Source organism: Thermobia domestica, chromosome 12 (assembly GCF_964235325.1).
Source record: "Thermobia domestica chromosome 12, izTheDome1.hap1.1, whole genome shotgun sequence".
Classification (NCBI taxonomy): Eukaryota; Metazoa; Arthropoda; class Insecta; order Zygentoma; family Lepismatidae; genus Thermobia; species Thermobia domestica.
Window position 1 is genome coordinate 56102095 of NC_137465.1, and position 21791 is coordinate 56123885.

The 21791-nt window shown below is 35.6% G+C and overlaps 1 long non-coding RNA gene across 2 annotated transcripts in view; it reads right to left on the reverse strand.

The window, feature by feature from the left end:
- Positions 1-7272: 7272 nt before the first annotated feature.
- Positions 7273-21791, reverse strand: part of LOC145665714 (uncharacterized) — a 147428-nt gene continuing 132909 nt past the window's right edge. For both annotated transcript variants that reach the window (XR_014127618.1, XR_014127617.1), the window contains 2 exons: positions 20625-20752; positions 7273-7401 (listed from right to left, as the gene is read on the reverse strand). This is a non-coding gene — a long non-coding RNA (uncharacterized LOC145665714). The remainder of the gene's footprint in view (positions 7402-20624; positions 20753-21791) is intronic.

The following is a 21791-nucleotide window of genomic DNA, read 5'->3' on the forward strand; positions in this document are numbered from 1 at the left end:
ATGTCTGAGATGAGTAAAAGTATCGAACTGTGCTCTCCTCTTTTCAGAAACGGCAACGAGTTTATTGTACGTCTGAAATGTTGTCCCTCTACGTAACCAATGAAAATGAATTTTACGATCATCGTGTGATCATAGACGAATGTTGGGTCTTTACCATAATCCAGAAACAAAGGTTATGAATAAACAGTTACTAAAATATTTTCTCCACTCATAAAGACCGGTCTGCAACTTTCTACCAAGAGAGTTTTCAGTTTTCTAGGAGTAATCCTCACTGACCACCTAATCTATGGTCATTACAAGGATCCGCCCACATAAGTGTTGTAATGTTGTAAAGTTAAAGCGCCGTGGCACATCCAATAAGAACATTCGTCTGCTAGCTGAAAATGGTTCTGCTCACAAAGTCCAGGAAACATTAAATATTATGCAGAGCCAAGGTTACCAGTTAATTTCTCACCCGCCATATTCTATGACGTCCCTCCGTTAGACTTCTTTCCGCAAATTAAGAATGTGTTTTTTATGCTGCAGCAGTGAGGTCAGGTCAGGTGTTTTTAATGTTGATCAGTGGGGTGCAGTGAGATCATCTCCACTACTATGCAGTGGTTTCTAGTCAATGAGATACTTTTTACAAACCATATCACTAGAATTTAAAAAAAAAAGACCGTTTCAGAAGTATACCATATATAATTTCGCTCGATGACCTTGTGAAAAAGGACAAATAATATGGGTTGTAAACTTCTAACTTCACTCTTTTTATGCAAAGGCAAAAACTTATTTATAACCCTTGAATATGTGCAAATATTGACTTAGTGCTACTGTAACATCATAGTTTTCCACCTTCTATAATGCAACCAAAGATAAAAAGAGGTAATATGTATGATATTACTAATTACGTACATTTAAAAAAAACAGGCTAAGGTGCCCACACAGGCAAGAGGTACGGTGTTGTTGAACAGGGATGGTGAAAGTGTTGAATGGAGAACAAACAAGCGTGAATGATTTTCCTTTACGAGTTTAAAGTGGGACACCTTTTGCCCATCTAGACCCAAAACATATAAAGAGTGTGTTTGAGTCAAAAGTACTGAATGAACATACAGTACATTACGTTGGCTTATCAAATTTCATGCCGATTTCTCTGTAAAATTAAGGGGTCCCACTCAGACGCAGAAGGTAAATATATGAGGGTATTAAGACAAATTGCATTCAAATTATGCCAAATATTGTATATTCATTCATTCATTCATTCATTTATTTCGTCTTTTTAGTCATACATATTGCACGATTACGTGCGTATGAATAAGACTCGTCAAGGGTACAAATATATAAAACACGTAGTAATGACAAATACATACCTATTGAAATAAACTACTATGCTACATCTACGATATAAAAGCATTACATAACAATATATTTCCAAAACTATCAATAGACAATTGAATTAAACTACTATGCTACCCAAAACTATCAATAGACAAATTCACTTACATATCTAAAAATTCGTTTACAGAATAAAAACAGTGCTGCAACAGATAGGTTTTCATTAACCTCTTGAACTCTCCTTTTTGTTCTGTCCTTCGAATATTCTGAGGTAGTTTATTGTACAATATAGAACCCATAAACATTGGATTCCTTTCATATAACTTAGTGAAGTGCTGTTTGCTGGGGATTTTATCCTTGCGCCTGGTATCATATTTATGTGTTGATGGTGTGTTAAATAAGTCAATGTTTTTTTTGACGAAGAGCAGCAGTCGAAACATGTAAAGAGAGGGTAACGGCAAAATTTTAAATTCCTTATATATTGGCCTACATGGGTCGTTTATTTTGGCCCCTGCTATAGTTCTTAAAAGCCTTTTTTGTATTACAAACAACATATTACTTTTTCGAGAATTTCCCCAGAAGATTATGCCATATGTAAGTAAAGACTGAAAGAGACCGAAATATAAGTTACGAATCGTGTCAAATTGTAAAACATGTTTAATTGATTTTAATGCATAGAGCATTTTATTGAGTTTTTGGGCCAGTGAAAATAAGTGAGTTTCCCAGGAGAGGTTGTGATTTAGCCAGAGTCCCAAAAATTTGGTTGACTTTGAGTACATGATTTTATGATTATTTAGCATTATATCAATTTCTACGCACTGCTTATTTTGAATGTGATGGAAATTTAGAGCTGTAGATTTGTCTGTGTTTAATTTTAGTTTGTTTCGGGCAAACCAGTTTTCTAAACTACGAGTTGTCTCGTCAATTTTATCGCAGACAATATCATAGTTTGTACCTGTTATTGTTAGGCTTGTGTCATCTGCGTACATAGTTGTATTTGCTAATGATACGTCATGTGGCAAATCATTTACGTATAACAAAAATAATATGGGTCCTAGTATCGAACCCTGAGGGACGCCGGTAGAGATGCTTCTAAATTGAGATTTATAAGTTGCTGATTCAGCTGTGTCTGACGAAAAAGATATTTCAACAGCTTGAGTGCGATTTTGCAAATATGATTTAATCCATGAGTTAACGACTCCTCTTAGACCGTAACTGTTAAGTTTTTGGATAAGAATGTTATGAGGGACAGAATCAAAAGCTTTGGATAAATCTAGAAACAATCCTACGCATTTTTTGCCTTTGTCCAGGGCCTCCGTAACCTCATTGATATAATTATAGATAGCAATTTCAGTTGATTTGCATTTTTGAAACCCGAACTGTGAAGGTGAAATTACATTATGCTTAGATAGGAATGGTATAATTTGGTTGAGAAATGCTTTCTCTATAATTTTTGAAAAAGAAGACAACAAGGAAATTGGTCTGTAATTTTCGATTTTTGTATTGTCCCCCTTCTTATATAGCGGTTTAACTTTGGCATATTTTAATTTGTCAGGAAAGGTACCTGTCTGAAAGGACATATTTATGAGGTAGGACAATGGTTCCGAGATGTGAATGCTGCATTTTTTGATGATGGCAATTGGTATTTCATCCAGACCAGAAGACCACTTTGACTTCAGTGACATTATTATGTTATGTACCTCTCTTGCTGAGGTGGGGCGTAAAAACATGGTACCGATAGTTGTGTTTATCTTGCGAATGTTTGGGTGCGATTTATCATTAGGACCGTGCTGGTTATGTAAACCTGTGTAATAATTATTGAAGGCGTTTACAATATGGTCTGGGTATGTAACTTTGCTCCCGTTAACATCCAACTCAGTAATTTCATTTTTCGTTTTGATGCTATGTTTTAACTCTATATTTACTACCTTCCACATAGCTGCCTGTTTGTTTTTACAATTGTCTATATAATTTGAGTAATGTGATTTCTTGGCAAATTTAAGCAACTTTTTATAAACGGTTTTGTAGCGTTGATAATATTCCTGCATTTCTGGAGATAAATTCCCTTTTTTATACGCCATATTAAGAGACCTTAGTGTTTTGCTTGACGTTTTAATACCGGTGGTTACCCATGTTTTTTTATTACATGTCGATGTAGGAACAGAGTATATTTTTTTGGGACACGCTTCGTTGAAGTAATTTGCAAAGATATTGTGAAAGCTATCCCACGCTTGATTCATGTTATTAGCCCCATATACCTGCTCCCAAGTTTCGTTGAATAAACGACAGTTTAGATGTTGTATGCTCGAGTCATTAAAGTTTCTTTTCGTTAATAATCTAGTACCGCGTTTATGAACTGTACTGTTAGTAATCTCGTTACCTTTTAGCATTACTGTAAAAATCTGCGCCTCATGGTCTGAGAACCCACTGTTTAGTACTTGAACATTACAGGCAAGACGATCGGTATTGTGTAAAATTTGATCTATTGCACTGTTTTTGTTTTTAGATAACCTGGTTGGCACTCTGACTGCTGCAGTTAAGTTATATGCTTGCAACAGAATCTCGAGCTGGCCATTTATTTTGGGTTCCAAAAAGTCAATATTAATGTCACCTACTATGACAACTTGCTTACCCGTTTTAATATAAGATTCAAGGATAATTTCTAATTTTTTCAAGAAAATATTAATGTCGCTGTCTGGGGTTCTATATACACACAAAATAATTAACTTCATATACGGTATTTCTACTACACATGATTCAAAATCCTTTTCTATATTTAGATAATTAAATTTAGTTATGACCTTATTTCTAAACCTGTTTTGACATAAATACAAGACCCCCCTCTATTCCTAAATACAATAGGAGGGCCCACATGAGCTTTGGAGGCGGACCCTCCGCCCCCCCAGGATCGGCGCCTTTGGATGTCCCTCACGGCCACTGACCAGGATCATGGTCTGTTGATATACTCACAGTCAGAACATCGTGGATGTGAACCCTCGAAAAAAATTTTTGTCCAAATACATACGCCATGCGTCTGTCGTTCGCTGCACCGAGGAACAAGGGTTGTTTGTAGTTCGCTTACTTAACTCCTAAGGTTGATGAGTCGTTGTTGTCCTGTTAAGTTTCTGAGGTATTTTTTCTGATCTTTATTTTGATAAAATTATTTTCCTTGTCTTATAGTGAAAATAAATATCTGCCCAGTTTTGCGCTTCCTCCAAGCTCCATTTGCTGCCCCTTAGTTACGTCACTGCCCAGTTTCAGGGATACGCGTAGTGGATTCAGTGTTCTTTGAGTCAATAGTGGATAGTGATATTTATCGTGGCTTCCCAGAACACTTTTACGACGAACTGGCACCACAAGAAAGTCTATGCTCCTATTTTCTACTAGATGGCGTCACATCCACACTCCAACGAATCCCTGTCGTTGGTGCATGAAATGTTTACAGAAGAGTGCACAGTAAGCAAGGGGTTATGTCCCTACGTTCCCCGGATTTATGTTTTTAATGATTTTTATCTCCTAAATTAGGATGCCTATAGCAGAAGTTGTATGCCGATAAACTATATGTCCCAACTTAACTTCAGCCAAACTTTACCCACACCATCTGGAGTATCACTCGTGAAGAGCTATAGGCAGTGTTAGCCAAAGTGCTGCAAAGTGGACCGAAGTTTCTGGTAGTACTTTCAATATTTCTTGCATCACGTAGGTCAGACACGTAGCCAGGATTTCGTACTGGGGATCCATGACATGAAATACTATGGTTAATACACCAAGGGTTTGATCATTTTAAACTATTTTATTGGCAACATATATTAGTTCGTTTAGCCAGGATTTCGTAATAGGGAGGGGCGTGATATGAAATACTGTGGTTATCATACCAGAGGCTTGATCAATCTAAACTATTTTACTGGCAACATTATTGCTTTGTTAGAACAATAATATGAGGATATGTTAGTAAGTATTTCAATAAACAAACTATGAAGAAATCTCGAGTAAAAGAATATAAAAAGTATTGAAAAGTATTTTACAATATCTACATTCCTTCCTCTGTTAATTCAAATATAACAACTTTCCTTTCATTGTGTCTTCAACTATTATAAAAAGTACGTATCCACTATTATAAAAAGAAGTACATATCCAATAATGTATTTAAAACGTTCTACAATGTCTGCGTTCATTTCTTTGTTGAATCAAATGTTAACAGAACTTTCGTTCCACATAAATTTTTGCTTTTATTATTCCGTCAACTACTGTCTGTTCCAAATGATAGGTTAAAGGCGCAGTAGAAAACTGTTTCTGAAATAACATGTTTGATACTGCAGAGAAACGATGGCAAAAAAATATGATAAAAAATGTCTACACTATTACAGAACGGCACTATGTTATCGAAAGCTTGAAGTTTCCCTGGCTAGTAGCAGAATTTCTGAGAATTCCTTAACTTTCTAGAAATTTCAAATTCCCTTACTTTTCCAGGATATCCTGCTCATTCTCCAACCATGTATTGCAAGAAATTCGGCTAATGCATTCCTCGTAAGGCTGGAGTGGAGAGAAAACAATAAGAAGGGCACATGCCGACAACGCTTTGCGTATCATTGACTACTGCTTATTTAACTTGTCATTTGGAACAGACGAGTAAATGACCTGCTCATTTCTGAAAGCTTTTGGAGACTTGGAATTGCAGCAGCAGTTCTTTTGTCACAGTCATTCGAATTTGGCTCTTCTTGTCTTCTTTCTTCTTCTTTTTCTTATTTTCGTTTAATGCAGTAAAAGGATAATAACGAGATCTCTTTCGGCAGTAAAGATATCCTATAAAATGGATGAGTTTTTACGCGAAATTGAAACTTTCTTAACAAGCGTAACTGGAACGTACGTTGCCAGGCTCATGTTACTGGTCAGGGATAAAAATGGATCCGAAAAGGTAGGAGGACGCGTGAAGTCACGCCGTCTCTCGTGCATATTTTTGCCCATTGGAATTCTTAGAGAAAGTGGGGGAACGATACAGATATTTTCTGGAAGTGGGTGGACGACATTCTTCCGAGTTCCCCTCACTTTTACCACTAATTGTGGGCACTTCTTAAGTTCTACCTGAGAGTCTATCTTATAGAACCGGTTTATCGATAGTCATTTGTAGTCCATAGGATTAGCATGGAGCTAGATAGAATTCGGAATGCTCTGTTACAATAATAACACCGTTACAATAATATCCACTTTTAACTTGACGCCCCCCCTAGCGTTTCCTCCACACAATGCTCTTCTTCATAAGAAAAAGTAACCAAACGCTTGTTGTAGCGTTTTAACTCTGATTCTTCTTTCCTCCTTTCTTTTTTCATTCTTTCTTAATTTATTTTCATTTCTGATTTCGAAGGGGGTCCGGACCTCCCGGAACTCCCCTTGGTACGTGCCTGCATAGGTAAGCCAATATTTACATTTTCCTACTCTTTCGGTAGGTAGGAGGGGGCGCGGTGGCTCAGTGGTAGAGCGTTCACCTCTGGTGCTTGGGGTCCCGGGTTAGATCCCAGCCCCCGCCAAGTGAACTTTGTGGTGGACAAACACCGTGCTCGTGGGTTTTCTCGGGGTACTCCCGTTTCCTCCCACATTCTTCATTCCACCATTTCACTCATCTCTCATCATCACCGTCTCCTTTAGCCTAGCCGGATAACCGTGGGGGGTAAAACTATAGATTTCATTTTATTTCATTTTTTCTTTCGGTAGGTATCAGATACCACAAAGCTGTACTATTTTCATGTGGACCATCTTGTATTAATATAAACCAATATAGCTGTAATGCATTCTTAAGCAAAGGACTACATTGCCCCAACAAGGTGTCTATCTTTCACTTTCACTTTCCTAATTAAACAGAAATCTCGACTATAAAATTAAGAATAAGAATAAGAGAAACTTTGTTATGGGAAAAAAAGGCATTTTATTTTAAATTATTTTTCCATATTTAAAGAAAACCATTCGTTATTTTACATTTGTATCCATCGACTATCCTTGGATACCATTCATAAATAAGCCCTGACGTAAAGGCAATGCCAAGTGATATCGAAGAATAGGTATAGAAATATCAAGTCTTCGGTTCTCCGGCATCTTAAAACAAAAAAATCGCAGCATTATTTTACTTTGTCCTTACATTACTAAAGTTGTTTTAAACTATTATATAATTGTTAGTTACTATTACTTGGTAATAAAAATATTACAGTAATTATTCAGTATATAAAATAATACTAATTATAAATGTATTAATGTAAAACCATTATTTATATTTGAAAAACTACACAAGTTTTGAAATCAGCCTCTCTTTAATATTATTATACAGTGGTAATTGAAACAAGTACAACAGTCAAGAGTTTTAGCAAAGGTGTAGCATTGAAACGAATATAAGTCGGAAGCGGTACTCATTTTAACCCTTATCATACCAAGCGGGTTCTCTAGGGACCCCAGAGGGTGATATTTGGTGATAATGCTGCAACTATAAGAAGAAATTTCTTCTCGATTTTTATATGTGGCTGCATCCTTTTGGAATATCTGCTAATGATGAGAGCAAAAGTCTTGGTCTTGCAGTTTTTGCAAGAGTCTTGCATGCAAGACCAAGACCAAGACCAAGACTAGGCATCCCGATGTAAGACCAAGACCAAGGGGTGCAAGACCAAGACCAAGACCAAGACCAAGACTCTTGCGTAAGAGTCTTGCACAGGTACCGGCACTACTTGAATTCTTTAATAGAATGTAAAAAAGGGGTAAAGTCATTACATCTTTCACTTGAATTTCTTGGTGTCAGTAAAAATGCCATTGGAGTGAATGTGTTCCCAATAGTTATGCAATCCGTGTGAATCGAGCTGCTTCTGTACCATATTGCTGCAGTGTATCGTTTTCTGAATCGGTTGTTCGCGTTTTCTGTAGTTATTACTAGTTTTCAAGCCACACAGGTGTCATTCTAATCAAAGCATGTTACATACGAAGAAATGTGTCATTAGTGCTGGATTACGATGCATTTCTGCGTTTTTAAGCAATAAGGATTACTTACCGGGAAATCAGACACTATTCTACAGGTGCGTTATCTGGAGTCAACTTAAACCTTCGACCTTCGAGCTGATAAAGTTTGTCGGCTCGTCCCTGGATAAATATAGTAAAAGAAGGATGTGTTTTTCACCCTTCAATTTCTTTGCCTCAGGCAGTCTACTGACGAAACGCCACTGCAAAATTTAAAAAAACGCAAGTAGCGAGCTCAAAAAGGAAATTTCATGCGTACTTCGAAGTTGTTATGGGAAGTGGAGAGTATCCCTATGGGTTATGCAAACATGCAAAAATCAAAGAATAAAGTGGCAATAGAAATGAAAAACAGAAACCTTTCAGGACTGAAAACATCTTTTATGCGTAAGAACGAAACGCAGAAACTATTTCCATTAAAGCAGCAAAATACTTGAAATATTGCAGATTTCTTTAAACCTATTTAGCTTATAATCAATATTATTTTAATTCTTCTCTCCTTTCTTGGCCAATATTGCTAAACATATCACCATCATCATTATCATAGCTATTCTTCCATTATTGGTAGGTCACTTGCTGCATCTGAGAATCTTCGATGTACGGTGGCCCACAGCTATTCTCTTCGTCTTGAAAAAGCAATTTTCTGTTTTAATACCTTCCTTCAACTAGTCTTCTTCGCCTCTCCCTGTCTTTCCTTCCACAATAAATTCTAGCACGTCCCCTAATGCAGTTCCTCCTCAGGCAATGTCCCAATCAGTTCCTCTTCCTCCTTTTTAATTATATCTAAAATTCTATTTTTTCTCCCGTACTGCTACTATTTCTATGACTTCTCATTCGTTTTCCGTTCAATCCAGCTAATTCTCTCATTTTTTCTCCATACCCATGTTTCCAAAACCTCATTTTTCATTTTTTTTTAAAATTGCTTTCGCGTAATGTTCTTGTTTCTGTCCCATAGAGTACATATTGGAATCAATTAAACAAAATCTTAATGTTTAATTCGAACTTTGTTCAATACAAAGATTAGGTTTTAAAAATCTGACGCCTTTAGAGTGTAAAAATAATATTGGAATTTATGATATTTTAGTAATCTGTGCCGTCTTGATTTTCTTTTATGTGTCTCAGGGGTAGCCTTTCCCGTCTGGAAACAAGTGGAATATTGGATCTGTTTAAAAAAAATATATATAAAAGGATTACGAAGATTGTGATTTATCTTATAAGTAGTGAAGCGTTGGCACCCATTGAAAAAAATAATAAAGGTCATCGCCTATGTTGTGCACTACCATCATACTTACACGAAGGTAAACTATGTTACATTTAGAAACATACATTGTATTTACGTTCCCTTATATCCAGAGTAAAATTTACCTATGAAAAGCATAAGATTTCTTAAAAGCAAGACTTGCAAGACTCTTGCATGCAAGACCAAGACCATGGGTTCCAGTGCAAGACAAAGACCAAGATTGGATGTGCAAGACCAAGACCAAGATCAAGACCAAGACCACCCAGATCTTGGTCTTGGTCTTGCATTTGCTTATCACTAATATTTGCTACATAATTAGATCAATGATACGTTCGTTAAAAAAGTGCAAAAAAATAAGTTGAGAAATTAAAATAATACTTAGGGTCCCTAGTAGACCCCAGCTTGGTAAACAACGTTGACGATTTAGGTTTGGTGTGTTAAGGGTTAAACTGTTCTTTTTTTAAAGAGTTTTGTATTTATTACAATGCCGAAGTGGAATTTGCTGTTATGTGGAAGATTGATCGTTTTATATTAAACGGAATTGGAAAGTATTCACCTTAGAAGAAAGCTCGTTCCCACTACCGACGATATTCTCTTCGACAAACAATACTATCAATTATTGTCTGATATCGATGTTTACGTTGCAGAAAATTCCGGTGGTTCACGGACAATTGTATTTAATTCCCATTTCTATCTGCAAGCTTTTCAGAGGTCACGAGGGTGCGCGGACGCCGATGTTGAAGACGTATTTTTAGCACACCACAGCCAAAGAAATCTGTTGCACTGGAATCAGGGATTTTTTTAAGGGAAAGTATTGCAGCTGAATGACACGAATTCCTCATTTCCGTTCCATTTCCCGATAAAATGCAGATGTTCAGACAGCACGATTTCAAGACTGATATATATGGATCCGATACGTACAATTGTGGGATCCTGGAAGTATATTCCACTTACTTTCACGTTTTCCAATCTTAGTTATTAGCAACTTATCTATATAGTTGAATTCCAATAACCTAGGCAGAAATACTTCCTATCATTGGCGAACAAGTTGTATTGATCTATTATCGTCACGGTATACCTACATTTGAATCTGACAGTCGGCAACGAAATGAATGTAGTGTCTGCTATTTGGATTCTGCCTTGCACTTTTCAGTCTTTTGCAACGAATTTTTTGTTCTCCAGTGTGACACGGAAGCAGATATAGTCAGTGACACGCCGCGGGTGACACTATGTTCAGCCTGCTTCCGTAACTGCCGGAGACATGTACTTTAATATAGGTGAAGTAGTATGAAACTATATTTTTAGTATACGTAAAAACAGCTGACATTCTAATAAAAAGGCTCTACTCCTCCGCTTTCTCCCTTCACACAACATTTATACTGGTTTCGTCACTGGGTGTTGTATGTGCAACTTACAGACGTATCTCGGCCGGTGCTTACGGATAACTGTGTTCAGAATTGAAAATGCCATTGAATTGCTGATGTCCAGTGCACGTCAGGTTGGTGTATTTTTGGGTACGTCAATCGGTGTATCCTCTGTAGTACTGTGGGCATCACTTTCTTTAGAGCCTTTTTTCTGGTGATTTTCGTTGCTGAGTGTTTCACCACGGGCTTCTGCCTTGTGTAAAGAGCCTTAACAGCTTTCATCACACTCGCACGGGGTGTGAAATTCTGTCGATACTGTCCACTAGGTAAAACAAACATAGAAAACACCCATGACATAACCTTCCACGTAACGGTTTAATTTAAACACAATTTGACGACAATCACCCAGTTAACTTGAGATATACAACTGCTCACACCTTCTTTCCCCATTTTCGGTATTTTACAAATAAGCAAATGAATGGTATTTATTATAGTGTACATTAAAAATGGTAAAGTGATATAAGTAAACATAATAATATACAGTATATAAATATTACTATTATTTAAAATATTAGTGAAATAGTGATTTGAATTTCGGTGCGAGGGAATCACCTCGAATACAGATTTCTTTTAAATTTGAATTCAAAGTTTCATATTAGATATCGCTCCTTTGCTTTTGTGCTACTTAACATTCAAATTAATATTTTGAAGTGTATTTTTTTAAAAGTAGAATACTAAAAAAATATTGAAATAACTTTTATGACATTGCATTATTTTAAGAGTGAAACAAAGTTCTAAACTTCAATTCACATGTGGAATAATAAGTCTTCCTGCAGAATTCTCAATGTTACTTCTCTACTAAAACGATTTACTGAAGTTATCCATGCTCTCTTAATTCCTAATCTATATACTTTTTGAGACGGTTTCCGGCGGGAAACCTTAAACTATATTAAACCTAAAATCGGTGGGAAAACTTTAAACTATACGTATTAAATCTAAGATACTTTTAACTAGTAATTGAAAACATTACCCAACGGACAGATTTTTCACTCTATTGATGAGATAATCTTGAAAATTTTAAAGATATTCCGTGTTGATTTACACTAATGAATCCAATAGAAATCCACTGAACGTACTGTGCCTTTTTTCACAAAGTAAATTCTGAGTACTTTCAACAATGATTTTTGATAGCAACGATGTGTATAATGATCCAGGTCTACTTTAAGAGAACATAACCATGACAGATATAACTACCGTGTTTTCTTGACAAAATTCCATGAAAATCGCCTAAAATGCTATTATCCATCTTAAAAACACGCAACAATCTTTGATATGTGAAAAAACCAAATCCGTGCCATGTATTGATATAATTATAAATATAAATACCATATATTTTATCTCTTTAATGTTATGAACGCATTCTCAAAACAAAAACTGTACCTGGTCAAGAATTGGCTTTTTTTTTATCTTGTGGACGTTGGACATTTGACACATTGTAACTACGGCCTTACTAATTCTCACTGGAGTTGCAACATAAATTTGGTGTATTTGTAAAATAAAGTGTACATTTTTTTTAATTGGCGTGATTTTTTCTTGTGTGGCTACATTAAGGAAGAGATGTAAGTGCAAACCTCGCACACTGGAGGAGTTGGAGGTACAAATTTAAGAGGTTACTGCCAACCTCCAAATTGACTTCCTTTAGCAACAAATTGTTTGAAGAAGATGGTTAGCAACCCAGGTACCTCCATTGCAATTTAACATATCCTTTTGTTATCTTATTTAACGAAGGACTTGTACATGATTTTAGAATAAACAAGAATCAATATTACAGAATTGATAACACTTTTAAAAACGTAGTTATATTTCACCTATACTATATTAATGATGCATCTAGATTAATACGAGAAGATAAATATTTTTTTCTTTGAAATGAATTGAAATGTTTTTTGTTTGGTTTCACTGGTCTCTTCTCCCACTTCTATTAAAGGTTGCTGAGTTACATCGTTAATTTGACCCATGAATACTGCATTAATTATCAGAAAAAATTAAAGTTCGCGAAATGCGCGAAGACTGTGCTACTGATCATGAATGCTAGTTAAATTGAGTTTTAAAGAATAGCTTTGGTGCCGGATAGGAAATTTCTCTCATAGAGGAAAGATATATTCCTCACTTTGGAACAGGTAAATTCGAATGAGTAACACTAATATGCTTATAGGACCTCAATTTCTGTTATTAAAGAGTGAAATCCATCACAAAGTATCCAGCAGATAGTATACGTCGCCTACCTTCCAAGGATTCGAACCTAAAACATAGGATTCGATACTCAATCTCCCTACAGTTGACTTCACTACAAACCACACTTTAAATATCCTCGAAAAACACAAGAAAATCCAATATCGATAACAGGAGTAGGATTCAAATATATAATATCAAATTCTCTAAGTCGAAGAAAACCTCATCGGATATACCTACCAATGCCTATCCTAAAAGAAGTACAGGGTCCAATTTAGAGCACTGAAACACATAACATAGAATCACTCATCTGAGTTCGATCCATTCGTATACAGACTATAGGTAATCGGCCCAAGGGACGCTTTTATCCTCCCTGACAAAAATTATATAGCTAAAACCAAAGGAGAAAACCTTCCTGAACGGAAAGAGAGAAACTATCTACTCTCTCTATTCAAAAACTGGATGGCTATACACTGTAAAAAATAAAACACAATTGAAACCCTTTTAGTACAGATGTTGAGGGGAAAATTGATAAAGTAGTGTTTATAAAGTGTGCTTCGTGTGTCCAAAAGCTTTACTTCTCTAAAATGAGTATCTAGTATGACATATTTAAAACACTTCTCGGCAAACGGTTCGAAAACAAAATGATGACATACAGTTTGCACATTTTGTACATACATCTGGGACATACTTGGACAACACAGTATCTGCCAGTGTCCTACTGTGCCTAAAAGTAGTCTCTGTTTTGCATGGTATTTGAAAAATAAATTAGTTTACATAAAATAGCTAGAAGAAGGAGAGAAAGACTTTTTCGTTAACATGATCAGATGCACTAAATAAAAAAATGCATAGAATATACAGAATTATACACACAATAATAATAATGAACTTAACATACGAATACAAATTAATACTATAAAATAAATTTTACCCAGCCCTAGAGTTGATCCTAATTAGCTTATAATAATATATATTTGTATCTACATTTATTTTAATATAATACAAACACTTGGCACTTGCACCAGGTATCTCTATCATTCATTCTTTGTGACTAACTGATAAGCAATCTCATTTGGGAATCGAACTAACCTGATAACCCAATTTACCTCCTTTTCAGCTCTGATATACCTGATAAACAAGTTGCGTCGAGAAGGTGTTGTTGTCGATGGAGTAACGAATTGGGACGGCGACAGAATACGTGTGTGGACGAGGCCAATTAAGATTACACAATATGCTTTCACTCCTAATACCCAGGAACAAAACCACCCTGCGAAATACTGTGTTCAGAATCTGATCAAAAAACGGCATCAAATCAGGTAGCGAATGCGAGTGGGCGAAAACCAAATTCTGTCCGAACACCGAAAATTGTTTATGCAACCCACAAAAGTCTACCCAGAAATTATCTCAATAGGTCGGTATGTCACGAACATGTCACCCAATGCTGATGCCTTTTTAAAACTATGCAGAGAGACACATGTACAGCAACTGTAGGAAACGGACACAGGGGAACGGGTTGCGTACTGCAATTGGTATTGACGGATAGTTTATGTCTGACGAAGCGTTGTTCCATTTCTCAGGATACGCTAATATCCAAAATATGCAGCACTGATCTGCTGAGAATCCACACATCTTGGACAAAAGACCCCTTTATTATCAAAAAGTTCGTGTTTGGTACGGAGTTTCAGGGATATATACGTGTAGTGAGTCCAGTGTTCTTTCACTCAAAAGTGAACAGTGAAGTTTATCATGATTTCTTGGAACACTTTTGTCACGAACTGGCATCAAAGAAAGAATACAGTAACATTTACTACTAGATAAAGGCACATGCCACACTTTGAAAGAATCCTTGGCGTTGGTGCATCAACTGTTTGCAGAAAAGCGTACAGTAAGCAAGAGGTCATGGCCCCTTTGCTCCCCGGATTTATCTTTCTATGATTTTTATCTTTTGAATCGGGATGCTTAAAGCAAGAGGTGTATGCTAATAAACAGCACAATTTGACTGCAAAGCAGCAAAATATTACCTACACCGTCCAAAATAACACCCGTGAGAGTCACAGGCAGTGTCAACTAATATGTTGCGACTTGAGCTTAAGTTATTTGACCTTAATGGAGACTGCTCTCAGCGTCTCTTGTAACACACAAGCAAGCCGAAGTTTACATTTTCCTACTCTTTCGGTCCGTATCCGGTACTACCACGATGAGTTACCTTCTACTAACATAACCCAGTACAGCTGTAAGATATCATTAACTAAGGGACTATATTGTCCCACCAGTTCGCCAAGGTCTCTATTGTGGGCGCCCGCTCATTTAATTAAAAGAATCATGAAGTAATACTCGAAATTAAATGATCCGCGGACCAACAAACCCTCACAACCCCATTGTCGGCCAAGGTAGCTAACAGCAGGAATACGCTTCCTCATTACTCACTCAAAAACGTAGATAAAACCAATGCAAGGAAAGCTAATAGCTAATGGCATGTGACTATTAACCAGGTAGATGATCGAAAACAACTGAATTGAAATCATAATATTTATTAGGCTGAGGCCTAAATATTTAAATATACAATTAAAGTATTTTATAGTGCAAGAACAGATAAGTAAATAGTTGTTCAAAATATTCGTCCACTGTTCCTACAAACTGTGATACTTATAATTGTTTGTCGTGCAGCACGTGCTTTCCACTTCTTTCTTCACTTGGAGCTAGTGTTGTAAATAGAAAAAAAAAAACGTTCGTATTTTTTCAGAAATGTACGTTTTTTTTAGAAAAAAAACATTGCCTCTCGTTTTTTTTCTAAATTTCGTTTTTTTTCAAATAGTCATTTCTAATGCATCTTACGTCTATTTAAGTATTAAATATTTTTATGTAGGTATAATCACCGTAAAATGCAACATAAATTAAACGCTAGATACTGATACGCTACAAATATTTTACAATTTACATGAATGCCATACCTATTAACAATTCGGGTTTCAGCAGTTTTCATCAATATCAACTAAGAAATAAAAGTAGAAATGAAATTTTGTTTTTTCGTGAAAGCAGGCCTTTAATAAGTACGAAAATAATGTCACGAACAGTATAAAATTCAAATAACTTGTCTAAAGGTAAAAACTAATACTAATTTGCCTAATAGTATTTTTCTAAATGTCATGTATAAATAATTTGTCGACTAGATATATATGATATGCAGAGCCGGCTCTACAATATATGCAACACGTGCATTTGCGTGGAGCGGCAAGTTTGGATGGTCCGGTAAAATCTGTCATAAGTATATTATTTAAATTAAATATTTCTTGTTGGAAACAGACTTCATGATGATGGTAGTTACATTTACTAAGCTGACCTTCTATTTGAATACTACATTCATAAATTATGTTTAGTTTGCATTTGGTCAAGGCCACATGGAAAATGCTAAAGCAAATGGTTAAATAAATCCCAGCATAAATTGCTTGATTGTTGCCAAATGCAAAAATTCAGTTTTCGAATAGTAGTGAATATCTGTTCCAGTTAGTAAGTTATCACAGTTTTGATATGACAACTAGTTTGTTTTTGTCAGAAACAAGTTCCTTATCATTGAATATAGAAACAAGTTTTTTTTAAAAAAAATGTTAACAGATATTGAAGGGAAATTAAGAAATAAAGATAAAAGAGCTAGTTGCACTGGAATTGCAAACTGATACATTGAGATTGAAGCTCGATAGTGAATTCTAGAAAAAGAATTACCATCTTTCCTCTGCAGGTGTGTTTGCTTTATCATTCACTAACGTAATAGATTAATATTAAAAAAAAAGACACAACGGGATTGCATTTTTAGTAAGTATTTAAGCCTTTCTGAGTGCAACTGCACTTACCCTCACCTTTGTTGTTCATGCTGGAGTAGCATACTTAAAATCATTACTTTTAAGATTTGTTCTTTCTGGAGAATGGGGGAGGCGGCAAATTATGCCATTGCATGGGGCGACAAATTGACTAGGACCGGCCCTGATGACATGTATATAAAAGACATGAATATAGGATGACACAATTTGAAGTAATGCAGGGTGTTTCAAAATTAATATTTGGGTTTTGAAACTTTGTAGTATCTATTACAATTAACTTACAATTATAAATATTATATCAAATGAAAGAGCAACTCAAACAGTTTTGTACGCACGCATGTACATACATTGTTTCTTCGTCTGCCGTTAGAAAGAGCAAGCAGAAAAGATGTAGACTAGAGAGCAGAAAGTTTTTTTGTGTTTTAATACAGACTGAATCTGTACAGTGCAACGGTCTGTGTGAAGAATATTAAGGAGACGCTTGCAACTATGTCCTTATCGTTTGCAGTTGCTACAGGTCTAAAGCCTACAGACTACGGGTTACGTGCCAATTTCGCAAGTGAAATATTGCTGCATAACAATGAAGATTTTCTGGATCGTGTAGTCTTTAGTGATAAATAGACATTTCACCTAAGACATAATGTGAACACTCATAATGTTTGTATCTGGCCGTCAGCAAATCCTCAGGAGATGGTACACTTGAAATGAGACCCCTAAATTGAATGTGTTTTGTGCCATATGGCGGAAAGTTTATGGGCCTTTCTCGCCTATCGACTAGATGTGTACCGTGTGACAAATGAATCTCACATTGAACACTTGTAGCAAAGACTGTTTGAGGTGCTCTTTTACTTGATGCATTGCTTATAATTGTACGTAAAATGTAATAAGTACTACGAAGACTTAAAACCCCAAAATTCATTTTGAAACACCCTGCATTTCTCACCAACAGTGTTGGAACTAAGATGTAAAAATGAGAGATAATTTTCCTTATAAAGTTATTGTTTACAACGATATTATTATTAGTCGAGACTATAAAAACTACAACAACACGAGTTAGTAGTCCAAAAAAATTAATCAAATGTATACTCGGTCGCCCAGGTGGCCAAAGTGGCACACACAGGTGTGTCACTTGTTTAATCCGCTCCTGTGTGGACACTAATTAAGATATCCGGATATTATTCTTGCAAAACATGGTTGGACTATAGTTTATCATATTATTTTTTTTTTTCTTCTGGTGTCGAATTTCCTTCTCAAATTTCACCCGTCAAAAATTCGAGAATTTTCTAATTTCGAATTTCCTTTACTTCTTTTTTCCCTGTAGCTTCCTTCGTTGTAGAAAGACATCCTTAAGACTTGCCAGGTAGATACCTCGGATGGATACCTAACTGTTGACATCAATTAGACGGGCCTGCGCGCAGTGTTGCCAATTAGGGAAATTAAAATTTTCCTAAATTTGGAGAAAAAATTAGAAACTTTGTTTATAAATCCGTACCTATACGTCTGAGTGCAAGTCAACTTACGCCAATCGAACATTTGTCCTTACTTAACAAACGCAAGTACAGATCGTTACAATGGAATAATTAGGGAACGCACGAAAAATTCGTATTTAGGTTCTAACCCTTGATTTTTCTAGTTTTTCCCTACTTTTCTGTTTACAGTAATATATTTTTGGTAATTAGAAGTTTTGTTCCTTAAATATCGACGTGTACCAATATTTAATTTAAGATAGTTTGCGTCTGTCTGGTAGCAGTATTACCAGCTACAGAAATTTTTAATTCCAGATTTTAGGGGGAAATTTTGGAAAAAAATATATGTTTTGTCCCTATTATTTCCCTCTTGTTGGCTATATCGGACCAAACGTACCAGTATCTGGAAGTCTCGTCTTTGCTCTACACAACGCATTATAGAAAGTTTCAATAGGATAATTAGGGGAAGTACAGTAGACCTTGTTCTCTAATTGGGAAGATAACTGTGATTTTTTTAAAGGTAGAATGAGATATTTTTTATTGACATGCTTACTTTATTAGATATCGTCACAATACTTGTAGGATATATTAGAGGGATACCAAAGCTTATTTTAAGATAGTTTGTGTGTGTCTGATAGTAGTGTTGCCAGCTACAGAAAATTTTAATTCCAGATTTTAGGGCAAATTTTGGAAAAAAATCCCTTTTTTATTTCTATTATTTTCTTCTTGTTGGCTACATTCGAACAAACGTACCAGTGTCTAACAGCCTCATCCTTAGCCAACACGGCGCACTATAAAAAGTTTCACTAGAATAATTAGGGGAAAGTACAGTTGAGGTTTATAATAAACCATGTTCTGTAAGTGGTAAGAAAATGGTGAATTTCTGAGGTAAAATGAGATTTTTTAAAAAAATTCATGCTTACTTTGTTATATATCGCCATGATACTTGTAGGATATATTCTTGTAGTACTAAGGGCTATTTTCAGATAGTTTTCGTCTGTCTGATGGCAGTGTTTCCAGCCAAAACAATTAATTCCCGGTTTTAGGTTTAAAATTCGGAAAATTTCCCTTTTCCCCTCTATTATTACCCTCTTACTGACTACATTGAAACAAACGTACCACTACCTGAAAGCTTCATCTTTTCCCTACAGAACGCAACATAAAAAGTTTCAATAGGATAATTACAGAAGCTGTAGCACCGGCATATTTGATTTTTGCTTGTGAGGCGTCAAAATTTCATGTGTATGACAGATTTTTTTCTTTCCCTCTTTGGATGGAAGCAAGCGACTTCAGGATTTCACTTTACTTTGTCAACACACCAAAGATTTTTTTAGGCGACTTGAACCCATATAGCAGCAGTGGTACTAGATACAAAAAATTTTGAAATTCGGTTAGGGAATTTTTTGTAAATTTTCACCCCTACATTTCCCTCAATAATTTCCCACCCATTTGCAACACTGCAATGCAACTTACACCAAAAGATAGCCACATTCATTTTCTAAAAAACAAGGCCTTAACCACATCAATCGAATGAACAGTTTTTGAGCAATAAGTCACTAACTGGAAATGTAGGAAAACGCCAAAAATGACCTGGGGCCGAAAGGAATAATCACACAATTTTGCTAGTATATAGGTGCAAATAAACAAAAGATTTGTAAGTTACGAGGGCTTCGACTCAAGTTCTGTTGATTATTTCAATAATCTGCGACGTAAATCAATAAATAATAGTTACCAGAAAAAAAACAGACATTTGAAAAAAAAACATGAAAAAGAACGGTTTTTTATTGAAAAAAAACTTCACAGAAAAAAAACCGTTTTTTTACAACACTACTTGGAGCTCACTACTTGCTCCTCCAACAATGAATTCCCAGTTCCCACCTGCTCCTGCGGCCGTCGAGTACGAAGTGAACGAGTCTCTCCCACTGCTTGCCGAGAATAGCCGCTACGTAGGCTCGCCAACTGGACAGCAATGTTGCCAACCTCTAGAGTGACGTCACCTGGAGAGTTCTGTGGGAGGGGAGTACCATACTATCTTTCACTTTCACTTTCCCAATTAAAACGAAATCTCAATTATAAAATTAAGAATAAAAATAAGAGAGACCTTGTTACAAAAAAGTTGTTTTCCGTCCGTTGGACTTGACACTAAAACGTTCCATTTTAAGTTATTTTTTTCGTATTTAAAAGGAAACATTAATTAATTATTTACCTTAATACCCATCGTCACTCCTTGGATAAGTCATAAGTAAGGTCTGACATAAAGGCAATACCAACTGATCCGGTTAGATGATTGGAAGAATCCAGTTAGAAATGTCAAGTATTCAGTTCCTCTGCAATCTTAAAAAGAAAAAAAAAAAACTCACAGCATATGAGCAAATTATTTTACTTTTTGCTTCTACTAATAAAGTTGTTTAACACTACGATAAAATTGTTTATTATTACTACTTGGTGATGAAAACATTATACGGTCAATCTATGCAAAGTAATCGAGGAAAAAGAAAAAATTACCGCTCGAACTTTTAAAAAAAATATATTTTTTTCATGAATGTTTAACCTATATCAGGGTACTTCAAATCACAAATAATTATTTTTTACATCCCATGGCGACACAACGGCTGTAGTTCGGGACCTCAAGTTAGTACACGAAAATTTACAGACCTGTAGCTGCTCCCAAAGGCCTGAAAAAATCGTAAAGTTGGGGAATTATGCCAATTTGGCATATTTCACTGTTCATTATCTCCAATGGGCCTGGATGAAAAAATCTGAAATTTTGGGAATAGTTAGTATTTTAGTATACAATAACACACAACAAATTTATTTTTGTGTTTTTGAGCAGAAGGGGTTCAAAGTATTAGCTAATGACGTCATACTCTAGGAGGTGTTTTGTTCATAAATTCAACTGAAAGTTTGTTGTGAATAAAATAAAGTAGAATGAATGGTTAGTCTAGTCAAGGCTCTCAAGCTCGTTTCTTTCCTCTAGTTATAACACTTTCTTATCACACCCACAGCAGCACTGGTAAAGAAGCCGCTATTAACAGAAGGCGAGGAAAATCAAAATGCACACTTAACAAAAAGAAAGAAAAAAAAAAACAAAGTCCTTAAGTACTCCTTGCCCTTGCTGCTTGCTATATCAATGATATTCAATCATGTTTATTTTTGTATTAACTGTCAACTTATGCAGGAGACAGTTGTCCTTTCGTTTGATCTACTTTCCGAAGTCAGTGTTCAAAGCGAGTAAGTGTTCACTGTCTTGGGAATGTAGATCAAACGAAAGGACAATTGTACCCATAAAAATACACAATACCCATAAATTTAAAAAAAAAATACATATTACTACCTTTAATTATTATTATTATTATTATTATTATTATTATTA